The 12,950-nt window shown below is 46.9% G+C and overlaps 1 protein-coding gene across 7 annotated transcripts in view; it reads right to left on the reverse strand.

Annotated features, from left to right (window-relative positions):
* Window positions 1-12,166, reverse strand: part of PHF20 (PHD finger protein 20) — a 137,023-nt gene extending 124,857 nt beyond the window's left edge. For 2 of the 7 annotated variants that reach the window (XM_081255482.1, XM_081255474.1), the window contains exon 1: window positions 12,086-12,166. The gene's annotated coding sequence lies outside the window, so the exon portion shown is untranslated. Of the gene's footprint in view, window positions 1-992; window positions 1,086-9,445; window positions 9,933-11,405; window positions 11,557-12,085 lie in introns of those variants that run through there. The other 5 variants (XM_081255478.1, XM_081255476.1, XM_081255475.1 and 2 more) reach the window with 5 other exon arrangements.
* Window positions 12,167-12,950: the final 784 nt, after the last annotated feature.

Here is a 12,950-nt window from a genome sequence, read left to right on the forward strand (position 1 = left end):
AACAAGAGAAGCCATCGCAATGAGAAGCCCGCACACCGCAACGAAGAGTAGCCCCTGCTTGCCGCAACTAGAGAACACGACTAGAGAAAGCCCACGCGCAGCAACAAAGACCCAACGCAGCCAAAAGTAAATAAATAAAAAATTTTTAAAAAATGTCTAAAAAAAACATCTTTATGCCTCCTTCATTCAATAAATATTTACTGAGTGCCTGCTATGTGCCAGGTGCTGGAGATAGATGCTGGGAGGATGAGACACCCCTGGCCCCGTTCTCTAGTGGGGAAGGCAGGAACATGATAAACACAAATACAAATAAGATCATTTCTGGGAGGCTAAGTTCTGTGGGGGAAAACCCAATAAAACAATGTGAGCCAGTGACACGGCAGGACCACCTTAGATAAGGCTGTTAGAAAGAACTCTGAGGAGCTGAGGTCTGAGCAGAGATCTAAAAGACAAGGCAAGGAGCTTCCGTGGTGGCACAGTGGTTAAGAATCCGCCTGCCAATGCAGGGGCCACAGGTTCGATCCCTGGTCCGGGAAGATCCCACATGCCTCAGAGCAACTAAGCCCATGAGACACAACTACCGAGCCTGCACTCTAGAGCCCACGAACCACAACTACTGAAGCCAGCGCGCCTACAGGCCGTGGAAGCCACCGCAATGAGAAGCCTGCACACCGTAACCAAGAGTACTCCCCGCTCGCTGCAACTAGAGAAAGCCCATGAAGACCCAATGCAGACATAAATAAATAAGCAAATAAATAAATAAATAAATCTAGCTTTAAAATAAATAAATAAATGACAAGGAGACCACCATGTGAAGATCCAGAGGAAGAGAATTCTAGGTAGAGAGCAAGTCCTAGAGGCAAGGTGACTCAGGAAGGAATGAGCTCCCCTCCCCACACAGCCCTGAGCCTAGGAGGTGGAGATGCTCCCTGCAGCCCTCACCACTGTTACAGAAAAGCATAAACAATATCAGCAGGTCCAGTGACACCTACGTCTCACAGGAGGAAGCTTCCAAGGGGACTCTGCCAAAGTTCTGTCTTGAAGGAAGGCCAGGGAGTACTTAGGGATGGGAGCAGACAGGTTTCAGACTCAGATTCTGACGAATTCTGGCTCCACTCATTGCTGGCTAAGTGAAGATGAGAAAAATCACTGAGCCTCCCTTTGTTTGCCCATCTATAAAAGCAGATTAATAACCCCTACGTCCTGGGATTCTGAGGATAAGCAAGCTAATGGATGTCAAGTGCTTAGCACAGTACACACTAAATATTCAATATTGGTGATAAAATGGCTGTGTGATAGTAGTAGCACTAGCAAAAAGGACATCAGACACAAAGGACTACAGTCAATATCATTATGCAATATTAACAAATAGTATCCAACACAATGAACATAAAAGAGCACATCTTTAGTCCTAGGGAAGTGACAAGTTGGTTCAAGTAGGAGCAAGGGCCCCTCCATCACTATCCTCTCCTCAACAACACAGAAAGAAGACTGGGTCTAAAGCCAACCATTACCACTCCTTCCAGCCCTTGCCCAAGTCACACTAAAAGAGCTGAATTAGCCTCTTTCACTTGAGAGGGTAAGGAAGGAAACAAAGGGAAGAGGGGAGGAAAGTAAGGAGGCAGGAAGAAAGAAAAAGGCCCCCCCAAAAAATTCCCTTACCCTCTTCCCAGATACTTGAAATACTTTCTCTAAGAGCCAACCTTTTCCTTCCACAATTAAAATTCAGACAGACAGCAAACACAGGTTCATTCCGAATTACTGAGAATGAATTGGTTAAATCAGTGGATCTTCCCAGAAACAATGGAAAGGGCCTAGTGCCCAGGCTTGACTCCAGAATATATTTGCTAAATAACCTTTGGCACATTACTCAACTTCACTGAGCTAATCATCTTATCCTCACAAGTTCCTTCTCCTTTTCTTCCCATCACAGTTTAAGACTCCAAGACTGGCCAATGTGCCAAGCTAGAAACATGGGCATCACCCTTGCATCTCACTCTCAGTCACCATTTTGTCACACCTACTTCTAGGTTTCTCCCATTGCCCAGTGGTTGCCCAGTTCAGGTTCCCATCAGTTCTAATCCGATTACTGCAACAACTCTCAAAGGAGCTCAAAACCTCCAGCCACACCATCCCCAGATCCAAAACAATATTGTCTTACAGACTGACTTCTGAGTGCTTATTTTACAACATACAGTATTCTAAGTGCTTTACATATACATCGTCTCATTTAGCATCTACCTCATAGGTTTGTAATAAGGATTACTATTACTCCTGTTTCAGAGGTGCAAAAGTAAGGTTCAGAAAGTAAGCTGCCCAAATGACAAAGCTACCAAGTATTGTGTCAAGGAGCTGAACTCAGGTAATCTGACTAGCCAACTACTGCACTGTGGCTACTCTTCATCAGTGCTGCTACAGTAATATTTCTAAAGCACAAATCTGATCATAAGACTCCTCTGTTTAAAACACTTCAGGTTATATGTCAATTATATCTCAAATGAAGAAAAAAAAAAAAAGCTCAGTAGTTCCCCTACAGAACAGACTTCAAACTACTAGTGCAGCATCAAGGCCATCAGTGAGCTAGCCATTATGACCAAACCAAACCGGGGCTTGTTAGAAACGGGAGCTTACAAGGAGAGGAGCAGACAAGCTCTGCAGAGGGCCAGCGGCATATGGTGGTTATGAGCCAGAACTCCGAAATGAGACTGCCTGGGTTTGGACCCCAGCTCCACCATTTTCCAGATAACCTTGCACAAGTCATTTCCTTTCTGAGCCTCAGGCTCCTTACCTGTAAAATGGGGATAGTACCAATACCTACTTCATACAGGTGCTGTGAAGATAAAAATTACTTAGCACAGGGCTTCCCTGGTGGTGCAGTGGTTGGGAGTCCGCCTGCCAATGCAGGGGACGTGGGTTTGTGTCCCGGTCCGGGAGGATCCCACATGCCACGGAGCGGCTGGGCCTGTGAGCCATGGCCGCTGAACCTGCGCGTCCAGAGCCGGTGCTCCGCAACGGGAGAAGCCACAACAGTGAGAGGCCCGCGTATCGCAAAAAAAAAAAAAAAAAAAATTACTTAGCACAGAGCCTAGCACACAGTAAGCTCTCATGCCGCCCACACACCAAGACTCCTTGCAATGATGCTTCCTCTCCCTGGTCCTTCAGACTGGGCTCAGCCATCAGCACCTTGCCAAGGGCGCTGGGCCAGGGCCCACTCCATTATTCGCCCATGGCAGCTTTGCCTGCCATCTGGACCACAATCCAGCACCCTACATTGAAATTGCCTGTTTCTGAGCCTCTCTCTCCTCAGGCATTTAACTCCTCATACGCATCCCCAGCAACTAACAAGCAGCGCCCTTACTTGGCAGTCAGATGCTTGTTAAATGAGATAACCTCAGCTTCCTCTGTCAAAAAAGGAAGAAAGATAGGAAAGAGACCTGTATCACCCACCTTAAGGGACAGGGATTCAAGGAGACAATCATATGGAGGCTCTTTGAAAAGTGCTATCCACAGGTAAATGTAGGAACTGTTATCACTCCATGGGGGAAGGGGGAGGAAGGCAAAGCACAGGGAACGAGTTCGCCCCTGAAGACAGACCACAATTCCGCCCCTGGAGTCTAAGAAAAGCTGTACTCGGTTTTCAGTCACAGGGAGGGCTCCAGTCTATAAATGGTGGAAGGCAGCTCTGGAGCGGGTTTGTGTGGGTTCCTTTTAGGGAAGGGAATCTTTTTTTAAATATACCTGACTAAACTGTTCTTACAGGATTCCTTAATTGAGGCATCACTATATTACAAAGGAAAACAATTTGGAGATAGAGTCAATACCCCATGGGACCTCCAAAGACATTTTCCTAAATTACAACTGATTCACTGCCCATGGGGCTTTAAAGATAAATTAAAATTATTTAAGTCAATTAATTACGTTATTCTTTAAGTATTAACTTTTGTTCCTGGTCTTTATTATTAACACCAGAAAGTGGCTAACTTTTACTGAGTTTTCACCACAGGCTAAATCCTTGACAAATATCTCATTCCCAACAATGCAGAGAAGTTGGCAGTATTATCCCATTTTACAGAGGAGGGAAAGGAGGCTTAGAGCAAATAACTTGCCGATGGTCACCTGGCTAGGAGAAGAGCTGGGATTTGAGAAGCAGGACCTCCTCCAAAACCCACTGTATTTATACTGCATTTAAAAGTAAGGCCTTTGAGGGAATTCCCTGGCAGTCCAGTGGATAGGGGGCCCCGGGTTTGATCCCTGGTCCGGGAACTAAGATCCCGCAAGATGCAGCCAAAAAAATTAGAAAATTGAAAAACATAAGGCCTTTGAACAACAAGGTCCTACTGCATAGCACAGAGAACTATATTCAGTATTCTATGATAAACCATAATGGAAAAGAATATTAAAAAAAAGAATGTATATATATATATATGTATAGGGGCTTCCCTGGTGGCACAGTGGTTGAGAGTCCGCCTGCCGATGCAGGGGACACGGGTTCGTGCCCCGGTCCGGGAGGATCCCACATGCCGCGGGGCAGCTAGGCCCGTGAGCCATGGCCGCTGGGCCTGCACATCTGGAGCCTGTGCTCCGCAACGGGAGAGGCCGCAACAGTGAGAGGCCCACATACCGCATAAAATAAATAAATAAATAAAAATATACATATGTATAACTGAATCACTGCTGTACAGCAGAAATTAACACCACATTGTAAATCAACTATACTTCAAGTATAAAAAAACCACAATTAACATAGGGGATTTTACAAACATTTTGTAAGAGGAATAAAACAAAATAATGGTAACATATACTCAAATCTTCACAGCTCACCAAGTTTTAATAATCTTATAAATTAGATTTTCTTCTTCCCATTTTACAGATTAGGAAATGGAGAGAAAAGGGTAACATTTACTGATACTTACAATGATAGATGTGAGGTAGTTATGATGATACTTGAGAAAGAAAACAGAGGTCCAGATATGTTAGAAACTTGCCATGCTGGAAGTCTGCCTCCAACGTCTGTGCTACAGGGAGGGTCCCAAGATGTTTGAGCCCCATGCCCAAGTGACATGTAGCCCCAACAGAGTGGCAGATGCGAGAATGCAAACTCGGGCATTCTGCCTCCAAATTCTGGTCCTTCACCGCTACATACCACGCAGCCTGGACATGAAAGGTGGCCTCTTAAACTATCTTGCCTTTCTGAATTGTAGATGTATAATTCTCATATAGGTCACAGCATGACCGACGTCCTACTCAACAAAGCACTTTGGACAGCATTCACCACTCCATGAGACTTAGAGATTGTCAAGCAGACCAAACCAGCCACGCACCAGGGCCTCAAGAAGGGGAGAAATGCAGCCTCAGCTGGGAGAGTTTGGCTTTTACAATTAAGAGATGTTTACATGGTCAGGAACAGAATCTGAGATGAGGTGGCAAGGCCACCTCTTCTCCCAACAGTGCCTCAGTCCTGCGTTCCAGGCTGCCCTGTTTGATACTGTGACTAATGTGACTTATTCAAACATTGAGGGAGAAAGGTAAGGCAGCTGTAGAGAGAAGGATGTAAGGGCACCAGGCTTGCAGGCAAAGCAACCTGGGTCATTAGCCAAATGACCTTGGACAAATAAATTACTTAATCTCAGTTTTCCTGTCTATAAGATGAAGATAATGGATAAATTGTAAAGATTCAATAAGACCTAATAGAGTGCTCCAAACAATGCTAACTAAAATGCCCACATTTCCAGGCTAGGGTTCCACAAAATCCCAGCACCTGGATAAGCAAGGAAGGCACGTCAATCCATCTAGCCATGTGCCCTTTCCACAGGAAAAAGAGACCTCTTGAAAATCAGGTCTCTACTAGGACAAGATGAGACCTCTTACATCATCTAAGATGCCTGGGAGTCAGTCTTTAAAATCTTAGGATTATGTTCCTGACAAGAGAAAAGCTCTTACCAAATAAAACCATCATTTAAAATCCTTTCCCAGGCCCCTCCTCTTCTTCCTTCCCCTAAGTCCACTGATTCAGGAACCGCCACCCTTTCATACAACTGCCCTATTTATGTTTGGTGACTCATACCCAGCTGCTAAAATTTTACAGGATTTCTACAAGCTCACCTCTTCCATTATTTGGCCAAACAAAGCAAAGGACAGTTGATACCTAGCACAAGATCTAGTAAAGTTGTCACAGCATTATTACAAATCAAGGTTTCAATTTTCAACAAGTTACCCCAAAGTTAATCAACAACCTGTAAAGGTCAGTTGCTGAGATGAATAAGACAGGGACAGCACCCTCCCTCTCCAAGCTTACAGTCTAACCAAGGAGGCTCTGACTAAACACACATTTTGGTTTAAAGTATGTTTATCAAAAAAAAAAAAGAACGTTTATCAAGAAACATGTAAACATCCCATCACTTCCTAGAAAGATGAGGAAGGGGGATTAGGTTATATACATCTTTGATCCCTGATTTCCAGGCAACATCAGCAGCTGCCCTTGAGAATAATCAGGTGCTCTCAAAGAATTGTTAGCTTTACTCACTGATGAAGTTATTTAAAATTTAAATTTCTTATCATTGTCCTTAGCAACTTCTTGTCAGGTTTTGTGGCTGAGTGTGTTCCTAGAAGGAAGAGCATTTAGAAGTAATTTTTAAATGAAGTTTGGGGGGCTTCCCTGGTGGCGCAGTGGTTAAGAATCCGCCTGCCGGGGCTTCCCTGGTGGCGCAGTGGTTGAGAGTCCGCCTGCCGATGCAGGGGACACGGGTTCATGCCCCAGTCCGGGAAGATCCCACCTGCCGCGGAGTGGCTGGCCCTGTGAGCCATGGCCGCTGAGCCTGCACGTCCGGAGCCTGTGCTCCGCAACGGGAGAGGCCACAACAGTGAGAGGCCCGCGTACCGCCAAAAAAAAAAAGAATCCGCCTGCCAATGCACAGGACACGGGTTCGATCCCTGGTCCGGGAAGATCCCACATGCTGCAGAGCAACTGGGCCCGCGCGCCACTACTGAGCCGGTGCTCTAGAGCCCGCGAGCCACAAATACTGAAGCCCGCATGCCTAGAGCCTGTGCTCCGCAGCAAGAGAAGCCATAAGAAGCACACACGCCGCAGGGAAGAGTAGCCCCCGCTCGCCGCAACTAGAGAAAGCCCACGCGCAGCAACGAAAACCCAATGCAGCCAAAAATAAATAAATAAAATAAATAAATTTGTTTAAAAAAAATGAAGTTTGAACTTAGGATACACTTTCAAATTTGATAGGGTGTTTAAGCACCTTTAAAATCCAGGATGAAGAACCAGCTAGCTGATTTCCTTGAGACCTTGAGAGAAGATGGCTAAAAGCATTACATTCATTTTCCCCAAACTCCAGCAAAAGGCAAACTACCTGCTTCATTTTTAAATTTCATTGTACCTACTCTGCTAATTCAAAGCAAAAAAGAAAGCTGGGGTGAGGAGGAGGGAAAAACATTTTTAAAATACACATCAGATAAGAGAACTTCCAAGTAAACAAAATTGCATGTCAACTACAGACTCCCTCTTAGTGATTCAGGGAAGTAGCTAACATTGAATGGAGAATTCAAGGAAGACTTCTTTGAGAAGCTTAGACAGTTTTGAATGAAATAAAGCATGGAAATGGCAGAGGACACGGAAGCAGAAGAATGCTGAAGCTGGGTGTGAAGACAAGGTGGCTGCCTCGGCTAGAAAAGAGGCGGTGGCAGAAGTGACTCGGACATGCAAATGATTGGCAGCATGCCCAAAAGAGCACGTGAAGGAAATCAGATCTGCTACAAACTCCCACAGACACTGGGTTTCTAAGCAAGGCACGAACAAAGGCTCAGAGCAGGGTAGACCTTGGAGATAATCAGCCCCTCACTTTACAAATGGGGAGAATGGGGTCCAGTAGTATTAAGTAACTTGCCTGAGGTCTCATAGTGAGTGGAAGAGCTGGGACTAGAGCCAAATCCAGATCAAATCCGTTACTGAAGAGGATCTATCTGACACTCATGTGAGGGATGGGGGGGAAGGGAGAGGACCAGGACACAAAATAGTCTAGTCATTCAGGTTTGCCCTGATTAGGGCCCAGAATAGGATCATGCTGGGAAAAGTCCACGACAGGTGATAGCCAGGGAAATAGGTACAGATGACCTAAGACACTTAGAAAGGAAAAACCCACTAAGACTTAAAAATAGATGTGAATACAAAAGGAGAGAGAGCATCATAAGCCATGATTCCCACCAAAGAATAATGTCACATTCACACCAGCATTCACCTTTGTGAAGCTCCATACAGAGACAAGTCAGTAGCTTCCATTCAGGGTCCAGGCACCTGCGTCTCCCAGGCCCATTTCCAGGACCTAGAAGGACTCCTTGGAAATTCCCATACCTGTGACCCTGTTGACTTGGAGTATCTCAGAATCACTACCCATGGTAGGGTAAAAGATGAGGAACCAGAGAGGCAAGCTGGCTGATTACTACATGGGATTTACTAGAATGATTTTATGTCAAGAGTTATGTTTACCTTCAATCAAGAAATAGTTAAGCATTTATTTATTTATTTATTTATTTTTTACATAAATTTGTTTGTTTTTGGCTGCGTTGGGTCTTCATTGCTGCGCACGGGCTTTCTCTAGTTGCAGCGAGCAGGGGCTACTTTTCGTTGCAGTGCACAGGCTTCTCATTGCAGTGGCTTCTCTTGATGCAGAGCACGGGCTCTAGGCACGCGGGCTTCAGTAGTTGTGGCGTGTGGGCTCAGTAGCTGTGGCACGCAGGCTCAGTAGTTGTGGCACACAGGCTGAGTTGCTCCACGGCATGTGGGATCTTCCCAGACCAGGGTTCGAACCCATGTCCCCTGCATTGGCAGGCAGATTCTTAACCACTGCACCACCAGGGAGGTCCCAAGAAATAATTAAGCATTTAAATTTGACAAAATACATAGGAATCAAACTCCTGGAGAAGTTCCAGCCATGATTTTAAAAGTTTAATGCTAGAGTAACTACAAATGAATATAAATAGTAGTCCTCCAAAGGGGACTTGTACAAACTCTAAGGAGTGTGCGTCTAGATAAAGAGAGAATGGAAAATAATGTCCCAGCTTAAAGCTAACCACCACCTTCCTATTTTCAAAGAGAAATCTTTAACTTTGTGCACAGAACCTAACTACTTAAAGTGTAGTTCAGAAATATTAATATCACCTGGGAATGAGAAAAGAATATACTCAGGCCCCACCCTAAACCACTGGATTAGAATCAGCATTTTAGCAAGACACTCCCCACCCCAGGTGATTTATTTGCACATTCAAGTTTGAGCAGCACTGGTGCAGAATACTTTAAGGGTGGACTATATATAGCACTACACAGACAAAGTACCAAACAGGCAAATAAGAGACAAAGTACCTGCTCACTTTCTGTATACCATATTTTATTAGGTACTGCTCAGACAGACCTCCAATGCTTTTTAATGAATTTGGTACTTACTAATGACCACATGATATAAATGTGGGATCCATTTCACTTCCTGAAATAACACAGCTCTAGCGTTTTCATGCACATGAAATTTAAAACAGCTTAGTTGTTCTGAAAATACAATAATGATTTATTTTATTCAAGTTCCAACACTGAGTTCAGAGCACTTCACCACAAGCCCCATTAATTCCTACAGGTTCCTGGGAGTATCATTAAATCCCCCGGCATCCCTAAGAAGCAGGTGCTTGGCAAACATCCAATCTTCAAATGAGATTCAGAAGGACGTGGTCCTGAAAATGCAGTATTTTTCTGCCTTGTCCTGCCAGGGTAGCTTCTCGGGCTCAAACTCTCTCCCGCACTGAGGCCTCATACAGCTGCACACTCAAGTACTTCCCAAAAGGGAGAAAGGTCAGAGGTGTCATTATCCCATAAGCACTTGAGATTCCAGCTGTGGAGAAATTAATCTGGTTCGCTCCCGCTGAGAAGCCCTGAGTAAGATCTGGAAAGATAGAGGGAAATACAAAAGAAAGAACCTACTGAGAGGCTCTTAAGAGAGGAGAGGTCTCAGACATTTGCAGATTTTAAGGAGGGGGTTGGGGGCAAGGCTTGGCAGATAAGTGAGAGGATTACGGGGAGAGGTAAATACCCATCTCCCTCTTCTTCCCCAGGAACAACAACAACAAAAAAAAGAGTGACCAACAGATTTCTCCAAATGACCTCCTTTCTTGATAAAAGGAAGGAAAAAAGCCAATGTAGGGAGGAAGCGTATGAGTTGGAAACAAGACTAAAGAATCTCTTGAGGGTTTTTTGGTTTTGTTTTTTTCCAACGAAGGGAAATAAAGCAAAGGAGAAAACAGTATCCATCTAGCCAGAATCTTATAGGAAGCAAACCACCAGGAGGATTAAGAGCCCTGTGAATAACCAAAGAAAGGCAAGGGGATTCCTTTCCAGTTTAAATCCAGCGCTGGGGAGTCAGGCAGCCCTGGACTTGAAGCCACTTCCAGAGCAAGGGGAGGAAATGGGAAAATCTTTACAGCCACCAATAAGCAGAGCAGTGTCCAAAGAAAGAAAGAAACCAGAAAAATGCCAGGGGATAGGGCAAGCCAAGAGAAAAGAGCTCCTGTTAGCAGAAAAGTAAAAGATAAAGTAGACATATGGGAGACAACATGCAGGCAACCCCTTTAGGATGGGCGGGGAGATCCTCCCCTAGGGGGAGGGGACTTCAGGAGGTAAGACTAGGAAGTGTGCACAGAAAAAAGGCTACAGAAGCAGAGAAAGTGTGGTGCTGAAGGTATTTATTCACCAGAGGAAGGAAGAGGAAATAGGTGCACTGCCCTGACAGGGAGAGCACCTAAAGGGTAATGGGGTTCCAAAGAGGGAAGGAAGCTGAGGAAAGAAAATATCTTGGATGGCAGAAAAGCTCAAGAACCTTGGACCATCGTATGGAAATGAACGAACTCAGAAAAAAGGTGCGCCATCCCAGATTTAACAAGCACCAGGAAGGTTGATGCACCCTAAGAGTTGTGTAACCAAAAGTAGTGCATGCTGTACATGTGGAGGGCACAGGAAACAAATACACTTTCAGATATGAAAAGTCTCCCCCAGGAAATAAGGTGGTCGGATTTAGAGAACTCATGAAAAACGGTGCAACCCCAAGAATAGAGTGACTGGAAAAAGTAGTGAATTCCCTTGTGTAAATACAAATATGTATCCTAAAATTTCAGGATTTGGATCTCATTTTAAGTAGACTCTGGAAATGAGGTGCACTCCCAGATTTTGAAAGAGCAGGGAAAGGAAGCGGCCCCTAAATTTAAGAAATTCCGGAAAGCACGTTGCCAGATTTGGGGCCTGGAAAAGGGAATTCTTCCTCGATTTTGTGCGAATATAAGTACCCCCAAAACTTTGGTTATTGGACCCCAGATTTAAGACTCGCTAATGGGAAGAACCCCAAAATTTGAAAGGGGATGCTTACTCAGACTGGAGGCTCGAAAAGGGAGTGTCCTCCCAGTTTGGGGGTCGTGGGTCAAGGGATACATCCTCAGTTGGGCAGGCTTTGGAAATTTAGATAACATCCCAGGGCTGGAGCTTAAGAAAGGGGGTGCACCGACCACAATTTCTAAAAACTATAGAGAAAGGGGACACTCCCATAGTCTGGTGCTTGAGAAAGGGGTGTGCTCCCCAGAATAGGATAAAAGAGTCAATAAAAGAAAACGCGTTCCCAAAGCACAAGGCAACGGCAGGGGTTGCTGGTGGAGCTCTCGAGGGCCACACAGCTCAGGCTCCGGCCCTAGCGCCTACACCCCACCCCCAACACGGCCCGCTCCGCGCCCCGGGCCCCGCACCCCGCGGCCCAGCCCCCTCGGGAGCCGCTGATTGGCCGCAGCCACCGTCACTCCTGCGGGCAGCCCTAGGGATTGGGCGCCGCCCGCACGCCCGCCACGCTCTCAGCAGCGGTCCCCGGGCCTCCCTCCCGGCTGGGCGAGCCGGGCCAGGCGGGGAGCGGGGCCGGGTAGGAGACCGGAGCAGCGGTGGCGTCCGTCACCGTCCCCGCCCGCACGGCGCGCGCGCGACGCGGGCCGGGCCCGGCCCGACCTGACCCGACCCTGCCCCAGCCAGCCGCCTTCACCTCGCCGCGCCTTGCTGCGAGCTCACCTCACAGCCCCGCTCCGGCTGCTCCGCTCCGGGTCCAACCGACTGAAGGACTCTGCGTGCTGCGCACCACGTGACCCCGGGGACGCGCCCAGCGTATCCCCCGCCCCCCACACACACGCACCATCGACTCCACCGAGTGACGCAGCGCCTCAGCTGCCCCGCCCTCGGCCCCGCCCCACCCGATCACCGTGGCGACGGCTCGGGCGGGACACGCCCACTGCCCTGACGCGCGGGAACAGGCCTTCTCCCGGGTCCGGAGCACGAAGTCCCCTCTCACTCGTATCCACTGTGATCACACGAAGGCCAGGACTGGACACTATCCATCACCTGTTAATTTTGCCTCCTGAATGCATCTCGAAGCCTCCTACTTCTCTCCATCCTGCTGCCAGCACTCCAGTTTAGTCCACCATCACCTCTCTCCTAGATGATGGTTGTCCTCTCCATACAATTACTCTTTCCCCTTCCAATCCATTCACACTCAGACAGCGGGAGCTTTTCAAAACGAAACTATATTCACCGCCATCCCCTGCTCAAAGCCCGTTGCCCACTGTTCTTCAGATTAAGATCTAAATCTTCACTGTGAGCCAGGCTCTTCGGAGTCTGTACCTAACTTTCCTCTCTCACATTGGCACGCATTCAGCTCCCCCACATTCTCAGTTCTCAGCATCTTTCAAGTCCTCAAACAAGCCAGGTTCCTTTCCGCCTCAGGGCCTTTGCACTCATCCCCCCACTCCGCTTCACTGCATTAGCTCCTAGGAAAGGATTCCAATTGCTGGTGTGGAGAGGAGCAGTATTCTGCCTCAGGGGACCAGGTCAGAGTTGCAGCCACCCCCCAAGGGTCTGAGATGTTTTCCCAGTAGGACGT

Source organism: Mesoplodon bidens (assembly GCF_964165515.1).
Source record: "Mesoplodon bidens genome assembly, chromosome: 15".
NCBI classification, from domain to species: Eukaryota; Metazoa; Chordata; class Mammalia; order Artiodactyla; family Ziphiidae; genus Mesoplodon; species Mesoplodon bidens.